Source organism: Peromyscus maniculatus, chromosome 6 (assembly GCF_049852395.1).
Source record: "Peromyscus maniculatus bairdii isolate BWxNUB_F1_BW_parent chromosome 6, HU_Pman_BW_mat_3.1, whole genome shotgun sequence".
Lineage (NCBI taxonomy): Eukaryota > Metazoa > Chordata > Mammalia > Rodentia > Cricetidae > Peromyscus > Peromyscus maniculatus.
In genome coordinates this window covers 368420-382058 of record NC_134857.1, presented here as the reverse complement: position 1 = coordinate 382058, position 13639 = coordinate 368420, and the positions used below count along the sequence as shown (strand labels likewise).

Genomic DNA, 13639 nt, shown 5'->3' with positions numbered 1-13639 from the left:
GCTTACAGGTACTTTACATCTTCCTTGTCCTGGCGGCAGCTGGCAGTGACTCCTGCCTTCCTGTTCTTTTATTTCTCCTCTCTGTTAGTCCCGCCTATACTTCCTGCCTAGCCACGGCCAATCAGGTTTTTTTTTATTGACCAATCAGAGCAACACATTTGCCATACAGACCACCCCCCAGCACAGCCAAGTGCAGACCATCTCAGACACTTGCATTCAGGCCCATGGTCCTAATCATCCTCTATGCGGACCTGCTGGGTAAAGCCATGAGGAACCCAAGAATGGGCTCCCACAGGACATACAGAACATCCCACAGCAGGCCTGCAATATTCTGTCATGTATACTGTAATGGTGAAAACAAGTACTAGGGTTAGGTGAGTGTAAGGGATCAAATGCAGAGCTTGGGAGCCAAGAGGAAGGTCAAGAAGAGGGCTTGCAGCTGGGTGTATGATGGCCAAGCCAATCAGACAAGAGAAACAGCCGGTTCTGAGAGCACAAAGGTAGCTGATCTCCACTGGCTCAGACTGGCTCCCACAATGCCCACCCTAAGAAGCAGTCACAGACACATTACCTTTTCACCTATTAAGTATCTTAACTTTATGAGTAGTTAAACCATCATACATATTGCATTTAATATAACAGACTTAATTGTGGGTAAGATTGCTGTCTTAGTTAGAGTTTCTATTGCTGTAAAGAGACACCATGACCACAGCAACTCTTATAAAGGAAAACATTTAACTGAGGCTGGCTTATGGTTTCAGAGGTTTAGTCCCTTATCTTCATGGTGTGACATGGTAGTGTGCAGACAGACAAGGTGCTGGAGAAGGAGCTGAGATTCCTACTTTTTGACTTGCAGGCAACAGGAAGTAGTCTGTCTCACTGGATATGACTTGAGCATATATGAGACCTCAAAGCCCACCTCTAGAGTGACACACTTCCTCAAACAAGACCACACCTACTCCAAGAAGGCCGCACTCCCAAATAGTGCCACTCCCTTTGGAGGCCATTTTCTTTCAAATCACCACAGTTGGCTTCCAGGAAGACCTTCATCTGTCCCAGACTGCCCTAGGGTGATTAAGCACAGGAGAAAGGGTTTGTCAGGACTAAAATCCAGACACTAGAGGCAGGGCTTCGCAGCATGGCTCGGTCTGCCCTCTGCTTTGGAGATGGCAGTGAGTGTCTCACTTGTGAAAGTAAACCCAGATTGTGTGCCCATTCTGCCTGTGCCTCTGAGTTCTACTGTGGGAACCTGAAAATGGAGATTGCTGCTGAGGTTGTCATAAGAGGGAGATGGACTTTGTCGTCCCCATGCGAGTGAGTGTGCATCATTCCGATGAGCGTTTGCCTTGTGACACGCTGTGATACAGTCACAGCTGGCGCTCTGTTTGAATCTTCTATTAATTTCTTCAAGCTGAACTATTTCATTGCTGAGTTTTAGGAAGCTTTGTAGTAAAATCTTTCAAGCGTGTCTGCATTATGACTTTAAAATATTTATCTCAGAGAGCAAGTAACTGGCATTAACTTCAAATCCTTCTGAAAGTATAACTTTGAGGAAAGTGCAGGGCACGTCTTTAAAATGTAAATCTGATATTTCTTCTAACAAATATTTCTCATAAAAGACATAAATTTAACAATAACTTGGTGACAAATATAGAATTAACATTGTGTGCACCAACACCATTTTGGCAGAGGACAACATAAACACTTTGTTTTTGTAAAGATACCTTAAATCTTATCCAAATAAATAAACCCCAAATGCATTTTAAGGACCCAATAGCTGGGTTCGTTTCCTCTGAGATGCCCTGCTTGCATTTTAGCACCAAGCAGCTTTGAAGAATTTTTATGACTCCTCAGAAGGGACTCTGAGAACACTTCACACCAGCAGATATTGGGTCAGTTTAGACCACGTCACAATAGATGAGGCAGAACAGTAAAGTATGCTTATCAGTTTTAGAAACTTTGAAAATGACACATTTTTTTGGTAAAAATTCCTAGTCAGGATTTTAACTTCTTGATTTCACTGGGACACTCATGCAGATGTATTTATGTACACACATATACTTTATTGGTAACTTTTTTGCTTCATATGTGAAGGAAAGCTCTTGCTTTTTATTGAGATCACATTTAAAAGTACTAAATTAGTAGTTATCATTAATTAACAATACAATATTTACAAGCTGAGTTTTTAAGCCAGAGGGAAGATACCATTTCCATTATGGTTTTCAGCATAGAATCCTCATGCATTTAACATAAACTGGATGCACATTACTTGCTATTCATTGCATACACCATATGTGACCTCTTGAGCATGCCTGTTCTCATTAATCTCATTAATGAGAGATAGCACTGCTTATTTCTGACCACTCAGGTGAATCATATTAATTATGAATAATTCAGACAATAGCATAGAAACTCTGAGTCTGCTGAGCTGACTAAAAAGACTAGGAAAGTCTCCTTTGCCTCTGTGGTATGCTGACGCCTCCAGGGTACAAAGCTCCCAAATGTTTGAATGGTTTTCTCACCAGAGTTTACTTTGTGTTCACTCTCAAGCCCTGTGCCCCATACTGGCACCACACAAGTTCATTTGATGATAAACAAAAAGATGGTATGTGATTGTAGCAGGCAATTATTCCTTAAAAGGTAAATTGCTGGACATTGGTGCCCAACACCTGTAATCTCAACACTTGGAAGATGAAGGTAGGAGGATCAGAAGTTCAAGGCCAGCCTTTGCTGCATGGGATACTAGAGGCAAACCAGAGATGAGGGAAACTTTGTCTCAAAAGCAAAAGTAGCAAATAAAATCCCCTAAGAATAATGAAGTATAAAACTATGTTAGAAAAATAAGTGCAGTAAAAGCACCCCAGCAATGACAAAATATCAGCAAAGTACAAACGTCTCTAAGAATTCTCCACTCAGGCTCTCCACGGCCCTAAGTTCTTGCTGCACTTCAGAGAAAGCAAAAGTTAAAATCACAAATTTCTTATCAAGTCTATCATTTGTGGTTAATTTTGTAATATTTTGATTTCATGTTTTTGTTTCTTCTGGTGATAGAACACCTAAATAAACACAACAAATTGAGTTCTAATGAGAACAATAAAAAATTATGTGGATCAGAGGCAGCATGTTGAAGCATGAGTCTTGTGGCATGTTTGCCAAAACAGTCATAAAGAACTCCTTCTGTGTAAAAGCCATTACCTTAATGTTGTAATAGTGGTGGTTATTCAGATGATGAATATCAATATTACCGAGTGTTTGCAAAATTATATTATTTCCATTATGCTAATCTTACTGTCTTACTAGCAGAAATCACACCCCATCAAGATGGCCAGCTCCATACCCCTTGTCGCCAATGAAAAAGTACACTTAGGATTTCAAATGTATCGTTGTCCAGGAATGGAAGACAGAAGGATTACCAGGGTGTTAGATCAACATATTCCATGTAGAAAATTCTGTGTCAGTCAGGTCTACAGAGCAAGACCTTGTTTCAAAAATAATAGCAACAACAATTCAATATACATGTGTGCATATACATTCACATACATAATATCCAAACACATGTAGCATGACCATGGTTTGCTAAAATATACAGGCCTTCGAAGGATGTACTGATGAAATAAATTAGAGTTCTAAAAAATTCTAAAAGCATGCCTGGAAATCTGAATTACATCTCTAATATCCATGTTTAAAAATAAAAGGCAGGTGCAGGGGGTCCCATCTGTAATCCTGGCTTTTCTGCAGTGAGATGGAAGGGGAAGACAGAAGAGCTGGTAGGAAGCTTGTTGGCCAGGTAGCCTGGGGCTCGCTGCTCAACTGTACAGGCAAAAGCCACCTTATCTCAACAAGGTAGAATGCAAGAACCCACTCCCCAAAGGTGTTCTCTGACCTCCACACATGTGGTTTCTCATGCATGAGACCACACATACACACACACACACACACACACACACACACACACACACACACACGCACACACGCACACACGCACATGCACAGAGGGAGAGAGAGAGAGAAACACACTGATACATCCACAGATACAAACATACACATACATGCATATGCATGTATACAATTAAAAATTTAACAAGAATTCTAAAAATATTTCATGAGTTACAATTCCACAGAAATGTCATAACACAATGACATTGAGTGTTGAAATGTATGGCATAACAGAAGATATAAACCCTGCTCAAGTTACCTCTGCAGTAAACCATTCATTAAACAAACATGTCACATGAATAGATCCCACCAGAAATGACAAGAATCAGTAAGATGTTCTCAATCACTGTCTCAGGAAGGAAGATAAAAACCAGGAGAAAAATGTTGCTTTTACAAACACACACACACACACACACACACACACACACATGTATGTATATTTAATTGCATTTAATTAATGATTGTATGTATCAGCCAGAGTGTTTTCACAACACTGCTGAAGAACATTTAAGAGCTATATGTTCTTGGCAATTTTCCAAGTATACAGTATATTGTTGTTGGTGATAGTCACCACAGGATCTATTTTACTTATTCCTCCACCTAGCTGAAATGTTGTATCGTTTTTCAAAAACGCATTTTGTCTATTGAACAACAGTGACTGGCAAAAACAAGTCAGGAAAAGATGACATGAATGCACACCAACCAAAGCATCCACAGAGGGTTCCCTGTCATTTGTAACGAATCCGCCATTCTCTGAATCATTCGGGGGTTGGTTGTGGAGCAGGGGGGCAGCTTTTCCTAACTGTTTTAAACCTGAAGCTTCCCTCAAAGCCAGTTTTGTGTGTGTGTTTAAAATATTTATTATTGATGATGGTGATGATGGTGGTGGTGGTGATGATGATAATGATGATGATTTGTGTGTGTGTGTGTGTGTGTGTGTGTGTATGGTATGTGCATGCATGTGCCCATAAAGGCCAGAAGAAGATAGCAGATCTCTTGGAGCTGGCGCTTCAGGTGGTTTGTGCCACTCAATATGGGTGCTGGGAACTGAACTGGAGTCCTCTGCAAGAGCAGCATTCATAACCACTGAGACATCTCTCCAGTCCTGTGTTTCTTCATCTAGAAGAAGGAATCCAGTATTTAGTGTGTGTGTTTATAGGAGGCTGTGGGGGAGATCTAGATCTGGTGCCACCACACTTCAGTTAGTCAATGTCAAAGAAAGACATTCCTATTAGAAATCAGTGTTACTTGGGTTAGTTCATGCTCTTTATTATTCATTATTCACTGGAGTATTTAAGCCCAGCTAGGCTGCAACCAGAGAAAGTCACATAGGGCATTGTGTTAAAAAAATATATTTTTTTCAAATTTAATGTAACTGAAACCAGAAGAAAGCTATTATTAAATAAAATTTGTCCTGATGATCTTATTTTTCTTTGGCAAGTATTTAACATGCTTTATTTTGCTCATGAACTTTCTTGAAATGTCAGCCTGAGTGTGAGTGTTGTACAAGCTTGTGTTGGGCTTGAAAATCCACTGCCAGCTTGGAAGACTTGATTTTTATTGCACTGTGATTGCTTCTCTTTCTGTGATATCTCAACTCATGGTAAATGTTAATGTTCATGTTCTCCCCGTTTTCCGGTGGAGGAATGGGCTGGGGTCCGTGCCCATGACGTGCTGACACACTTTGTTTGCTCCTTGCTGCAGCTCACCTCTGCTTCCTACTCTGTTCCGAGCTGAGCTCACAGCCCTTTCGTGATTTATGCCCCCGGTTCTTTCCAGCCTCCCCTTGCACCTGCCAAGGTCTTTCTGCCAAACTCAGTGCAGCCCGCTACTTCAGAGGTTCTGGCCATGTACACCAAAGCCTGAGGGATGAGAAGATGTTATCTGTGCAGATCTGGATTATAATGGACTCCAAATTTCATTTTCCTCCTTAACTTTAGCAAAATTTATTGATGAGTGAAAATTACTAGTCTATGTGGTGTGCAATTTGGTGTTTTGAAATTATGCGTGAATTATGCTAAATCGGAGTTTCTAATTTCTTAAAAATGAGCAGTGCTATTGGTAAGTAAGGCAATGTTCCCTCCATCCGTTCTGCTGTTTTACTTAAGACTATTATTCTAGGAGGCTAGAGAGGTGGTTCAGTGGTTAGAGCACTTGCTGCTCTGACAGAGGACCTCAGTTCAGAACCCAGCACTGACTTGGTGGCTCACAGCAGTTGTCTGTGACCGCAGTTCTAGTTCTAAGATGTCTGACACTTTCTTTGGGCTGCCATTCGGAAGCAGACACATGCATAGTATATTCACATATACGCAGGCAAAACACTCAGATGATAAAACAAAAGTAATAAATTATAAAAAAAAATGACTATTATTCTAAAAGTTCTGATCCATGCCATTGCTCTATGAAATCAATGGTTAAAAAAACATACAGTTCTCCGTGTTATCACAGATGTGATAGCTTAGGCGCTAAGACCCAGAAGTCTACTCTTCCTTCCATTCAACAACACCATCTTGATTCTTCCCTTGGTATAAGAATTAGTAAGCTGCTTTTGACTGTTAGATGAAAGACTATTTTATTTATAATTCCCAGAGACAAGAATTAATAATGCTTGATAAACATTGAGTAAACAGGTTCACAGTCAAACTATTAAACCAGGCCTGTGGTAGACACTGAAGCCAGGACTATAAGTTTTCATTGGACAATGTGCCCCAAGATCACCTGAGGTCATACGGATAATCAGAACGAAGCTATAACTCACTTGGCTACAGACACCCAGTGTCCCCAGCAGACATAAATCTAAGCCAAGGGAGGTCACTGCAGGGCATAAATCTAAGCCAAGGGAGGTCACTGCAGAGCACCAACACAGTACTGGTGCTCTGGTGCTTGTAGGTAACATGGCTCTCATTACCCACTGAATGATGGCTCTGAAGTTCTGAGGGTCCCCTAACCAAGATTTGACCCAAACTGATCTTCCCACCAAACGTGGCCTCGCATGGCCTCAGTCAATCTGTCATAAAGTGAAAGCTCAGTCTGCAAATCATCATCTGTGCATTTTTTCAATTTCAGAAATATTTTTTCTATTTGCTTTATACTTTAATGTTTCTATTTACATGATTGTAAAACAGATTAGTCCACAGTGATGGACTGCAACTTGGAATTGTGAGCCAAGTAAAGCCCTCTCCCTCCAAAGCCAAGACATTTAGTAACTCCATACGTCCTTTCCAATTTCAGCAAAGAAAAAGACACCTCAAACATGGCTGAAAATTGAATTTGGGCTGGCATGGAGGCTTGCTTGGGAGAAGAGAGAATGATTGGCAGGCTACTGTCACCATGGTAGGGTGTCCACACAGCTTTTAAGTGCACACCTCACAGGATCAATGGCTGAACAGAGTTGAAAGGCAAAAACACAGACTAGGTCCGGAAAGGTTCTTTCCCGTGGTTTCTGGAGTGACAGGAGTTGAGCCTGCGTGCCTGGAGAAGTCACCGCATAGGTTTTCAGAGCACAGATAGGTCCTCTGACTTGCTTAAGGGAGGTGCTAGGGACCATCAAATGTTCTCCTTTGCTCATATTTGTGTTTTGTAAGAGAACTGCAATTCCACAATCTGCACATTGAGATGACATCTTAAAACAAAGGGATTTGCCTCATCTCTGGTGTTTCTAACAGTTACACAGACTGGATATGCTTGGGTGAAAGAAGGTTTGTTCTGGATTTGGATTCAGGAAAAACAACCATGAGAGACCACATTCAGTGAATGACTTCCTTCAGAGCCTCCAGGACCACTCTATGGGGTGGCACTGATGACCTTATCTGCCCCTAAGCACCCCAGGCTCTGACCTCTGAACACAGCTGGTTCCATCCTCTTAATAAGTCACAGCGGGCACTCAGCTCCAGCAGGAGCCTTAGAGGTTGGTAAAACACATTCAATGTATGCAAAGGGTCATAACCATCCTTAATCTTCGGCACACTACACAGACAGTCTGCCGAGCATCTAGGCGACCGCCACAGCTTCCATTCCTGTCTCATAGTGAGGACATGTAACTTCTGAAGATGCATGCTTTCTCCAAGGAGCTGAGCTTATGGGCAATTAGACTTTGAAGCAAATGTTCCTGAATCCAAAGTATGATTTCCTTATGAAGTAATAGCAACCAAACTGGAAGTCACCTGACTCTCCCCAGGACTGAGGTAAGCCACAAAACTTGCCCAAAGACTTTTCTCTGTTTCAAGAAGCCAGGAAACTCAACCATACAGTGGAAACACTGGAGGAAAGTTAGCATCATGGCGAGGCTGAGAAGCCAGCCACACTCTTCTGTTCACACATCAGCCAGTGCCAGCCTGGCCATCTGGAAAGCTGTTCAGCATCCTTGGGTACTGCTCCTGCTCCTGCACACACCCCTTTGGGAGCTCTTTTCCATGACACACTCTCCAAGGAGGGTCTCAGAATGGGCAATGCGGTGACTTGTCTATGCTGGTGTGTGTGTGTGTGTGTGTGTGTGTGTGTGTGTGTGTGTGTGTGTGTGCTGGCCACACAGGCAATATGGAAAATATGAAAAAGAGATTGTGAGATGGATGTGGTAGGAATAACCACAGCCATGCTGAAGATTCCCTGAACGTTAGTGCAAGGAGAAAGAGGCTTTGTTTTAAGAAAGGGATTCTTAACTCACAGAACAGGAGGCATTACAGAGAAATATGGAGAAAGGAAAAGAAGGAAAAACTCAGAGTGGGAGATAAAAAACCTTCAGGTACACAGGGCAAGAAAAGAACATATTAGATTTCCCCCACTGTTGGGGGATATTTGATACTATGAACCCAGAGTTTGCATTTGTATTAATTAAATAAAATAATGTTGGGTCAGGCGGCTCAGTTAGCAACTAGTTGACAGAAAGCAATCAGAGGGCATTTGGAAGAGAGAGAGAGATGCACCGGAAGTGGTAGGGAGGGATATCGAGTTGTTATGGCTTTTTTGGTCTGGTGGAGTGGGAGGATCCTTTTTGGGAGACCCCAGCAAGGAGAGAAGGTTAGCTATTTGCTACTCAGCCTCTCTAAGCTTGCAGGTTTTCACCCCAGTCTTTGAATCTCAAGTCTTATTTATAAATAGAACAATATTTAGCTGAAGCTACCTTTAGCAGCGGTACAGGGCCAGTGCCTGTGGGAACAGAATTCCCACCAGGCTGTTGCCTGAGCCACGGGGTCACTGCCAGAGAAGCAGGCCGGTAACTGTGGAGTCATAACTGCTGGCTAAAATAGCATTGGATTAAGGTGCAGCCACTATGCCAAAGATAAAACAAGACCCAAACCTCTGCCTACTCTCTTGGAGGCACAGCTGCCCACAGACATGCGTGTGCAGGCAGATGTGAGCTCAGATGTACCTCAGGAGTCCAGGCAACACAGCAGCGTCACATTGCCACAGGAATGGTTTTTTTTTCCCCCTCAGGGGAGAGCTCGAACGCAGTCCCCCACTACCATAAATTATGCAGTCAAGTTTCCCGCATTTGGGGAAATCGCAGGGGTCAACACACCCCAAGTGCAATGGGTAAGCCTCGCCCTGGGAAAACCACCTGCTTGATCATGGTGTCTCCCCTGCCAGGAATGTTTTTTGTGGCACCTCAGGCTCACTCCAGCCAAGAGCGAAACCAACGAGAGCGGCTAGTAGCTTCACATGCTCCCTGGATTTCCACGTTTTCTTTTCTGTTTCTTCTCCATTGCTTATTATTATTTTTCCATGATAGTTAGTTTGTTTCAATGCTTGCAAATGAACCTTAAGAACAACCTGTGACATGTCTAATCTTTCACAGCAAATATTCCTTTTTCTCAGTCATGCTTATAAATTCTATGTAAAATTAGTGTTTAGAATGCATAGATTGGAGAATTCCACTTTCTGAGTAAAGACATGGAGGATTCACAGGGTGTCATCTCATTCCCTGTGTTGAGAAAAGGGGTGTGGGAAAACAGAAAGCTTTAGCATATTTCTTTCACCAAACAGAAAAATGAGATTTTTAGCAGGAACAGTGATCACCTGAAGGTAGACACCACCTGAAGGTGGTGATGCATGATGCTTGACCTAAACTACAGCAAAGCTGCAACACTGCTAGATTAGAGTAATAGCTGGCAACAGCCCAGTTTCTAACTTGAACACCCCAAAGGCTCTTGTGTTGAAAGTCTGGTCCCCAGCCTCAGATGCTAGTATGGGGTCCTGGAGCCTTTGGTAGGTGGGGACGAGTGTCTGGGGAGATGTCCAGTGGCTCAAAGTGCTCTACAGGGATGGGTACTTGATTTGAAAGTCTCAGGACCCATGTAAAAAGTCAGGCATGACTGCATGTACCTGTAACCCCAGCCTTGGAGGGCGGAACCAGGTGAATCCTGAATGATTCCTGGCCTGCGACTCTAGCCCTAGACTACAAAAGTCAGCAGCAGTGAGACACCCTATTTCAAAACAATTAAGCAGAGAAAGATAAAGGAAGACAGTCATTGTTCTGCTTTGGCCTCGGTGTGTGAGTGCATGGGCATGTACACACCCATACATGTCAGGTAACACACACACACACACACACACACACACACACACACACACACACACACACTTTGGGAAAACATAACGACTTAACCAAAAACAAAACCTGTGCAAAATGGCATCAACCACACAAGCAAAAGAAGCAGAATTTCAATAAAGTCATGTTCTAATTGCCTTACAGAGAGAGCTAAGAAAATATGCTGCTCCAATGTCCTTTTCAGAAGATATTAGTCTACCTCAGAATTCCCTCAAACTGTCAAATTATAATGTAAAGAGTTAAAAATTAAGCCAATGGGGCTGGAGAGGTCGCTAAGTGGTTAAGAGCACTTTTGCCTTTGCAGAATGCCTGGGTTCCATTCCCAGAACCCACATGGTAGCTCACAACCACATGAAACTCCTATTCCAGGAGGCAGGGTGTTACAGGCACAGCACACACATGTGGCACACAGACATATGTGCAGACAAAAGACCCACACGCATAAAATAAAATAAATAAGTCTTTAAAAAGTTAAAACTAGGACTTTCACACACACAAAAAAAAATCTAGAAAATGTTTAAATAGGAGGAAATAAATAAAACATTAAAATATGTTTTAAGGACGCTTGAGGACCTAGGTATTATATGTACTGTTTTATAACACCCATGGAGTTATTTTGTCCAATGTTGTCCCTGTCGGAGTGTGGGCCATGAGCAAACACAGCAGGCAACTTCCCCAGGAGAAATAAGTGACTTCCGGTCTGTCTGCCAGGCAGCTTTCCGCCGTGCTATGCCTCCTTGTCATTCCCAGGCATTTGATGGTTTTCTGCAATTCAGGTTTGTCATTAACAGCCATTGGTATCATTTATTTGAAAAAAAAAATCAGTCATGCAACAGGGAGTTTTACTATGTCTGCCTTAAATTAGAATATTTCTCAATACATTCCTTTTTGCATTCCTTAAAGGATTGTATTTTCACTAATATTGGGTCACTCTTCAATACTTTATATTACACACTAATTACACAAAAGAGTTGGGGACAAAGTTAATTTTAATTGAAGCCATCATGTGGTTTCAGACTTTTTCTATGCAGAGGGCATGGCATGTCCTATTCAGATGACAAAAGATGTATTACTACTTTGGGATGATCCCAAATTAATACTGGTTATTATTTTAAATCTTGCTTGCAGTTCATATTAAGGTAATAATTAAACTATAATTAAATTGATTCTATTAGTTAGAGTCTAATTAGGTTTAATGCATGCATATATATGTATACTTTCTTTGTAATAGTTAATAAAAGAACCCAGAAGGAAATTATACAAAGTTTATAGACACAAAATCTAAGGGTCTGGAGAGACGCCTGGTTTGTTTGCTGTCCCAAAGGACCTGTGTTTGGTTTCCAGCACCTGTGTCAGGCTGCTCACAACACCTGTCACTGCAGCTCCAAGGGATCCCATGATTCCTCTGGACTCTGCAGACACTCATACACATATCACACACACACACACACACACACACACACACATCAAATAAAATAAAATAATTATTACAAAAATAATTTAAAAACTTAAGCATTTATCTTGATAACAAGACAGCATACGACAGTCACACAGGTTGACATATGGGCTGCCAGAATTCTTATCTTGTAATTGTACATGTCTGCATGCTGACACACACACACACACACACACACACACACACACACACACACACCTACCTGTCCACGTTATTCCTGTAAATAGTGAGAGCCTTTACTGTGCCACCCTCATTTCACTGAAAATGTAATGAATTCAAAACATCTGTAGCAGAGACAGCATGTTGGCAAACATTGAGTGCATGCGGGTGTCCCACACTGTCATTTAAGAAAAAGACGGAAGGCCCCGGGAGGCTTTGTCGGCAATGAGCACCGTGACATGTTTCACAAATCAGCTGCATTATTTTGTCAAGAGCATTATTCTGGAACAATGGTATCAGGAGACGATCTCTTGCCTCTTTCTCTAAAGATGATAGATTCTGAGAGCCAAGGAGGACTCTGGAGGCGAGCTAATCTTTATCTCACTTGCAGAAGCAACTGTTTCCTCGCCTTAAACTTGTATGTCAAGAAACATCTTTTGAAATAAATAATTTTCCTTTTTATCTCGAGGATGATTTCCATATTTTCATTACCATTCTTTCTTCTTAGTATTCCTTTTCTAACAATGTGTATTTATTTTCATTCTGTGTGTATGAACGTTTGCCTGCATGTGTGTAACGCCCAAAGGGGCAGATGAGGGCCGTGGATCCCCAAGGCCGGGCATTACAATGTTTGTGAGGCACCATGTGGGAACTGGGAACCAAACCTGGGTCCTCCACAAGAGAAAACAAAATGTTCCTAACTGTTGGAATTCCTGGCCACTGGCCAATCCCCCAGCTACATGACAGAGCATGAACTGGCAAAACGATTAGCCACCGCAGGGTCTTAGATTAGTCATCCCAGGGTCTTACATCCTGTGTAATTTGCACGCGTGATCACGCAATCTATGCACATGCGAGATGTATCTCCGTAAGCTCGCATGTACATGTGCAGGGGAATCCATAAAAAGCAAGTGGGTCACAGACTCCTCTCCCCTTCTTCTTCCTCCTTCTCCTTCTTCCCCTCTCTCTCTGCACAACCACTTCCATAGGCCTAAGGCACATTCCCCTCTGCTCCTTCCCCTAATAAACCTTCATAGTGGGTTTTGTTGTACTTCGTGGCTTTTCTCACACGGTAACAGCGCTGCTTAATGAATAACATTACGCTGCCGCTTAAAACCAACACTAACTACTGAGCCATCTCTCAAGTCCCCTCATATTCCTTTTAAGAGAATTTAATAAGCTGGAAGGTAATGTGTAATGGTAATGATTCTTTGCCCTCGCTCAACTCCTTCCCTCCCTTCCTTTCCTTACTAGCACTTATTCCTAGGTCGGCTCTCCCATGTGTCCTTCCTGAGTAGCTTCAGGTCAGACTGGAAATTCTACTGTAGCTGCCCTGGCTGAGAGGGATTCAGTGAGAAAACTTGAGAGGAGTCGCCCCCCCCAACTCCCGCCCCAAGCTCTCATACCATTGAACCAAGGCTCCCCAGTGAACTGGGAGAAGGAAAAGGCTGAAGGCTGATGCCAGTCAGAAGGAGAGCTTGTCTTCCGGGAAGATTTCACACAGTCTTTACACCTTGTCAGACCCCCTTGCAGGAGAGACT

At 42.4% G+C, this 13639-nt stretch overlaps 1 non-coding gene across 1 annotated transcript; it reads right to left on the bottom strand.

Moving 5' to 3' along the window:
- Positions 1-9366: 9366 nt before the first annotated feature.
- Positions 9367-9530, bottom strand: LOC121825206 (U1 spliceosomal RNA). The gene has a single exon (XR_006067337.2). It is a non-coding gene; the product is annotated as a U1 spliceosomal RNA (small nuclear RNA).
- Positions 9531-13639: the final 4109 nt, after the last annotated feature.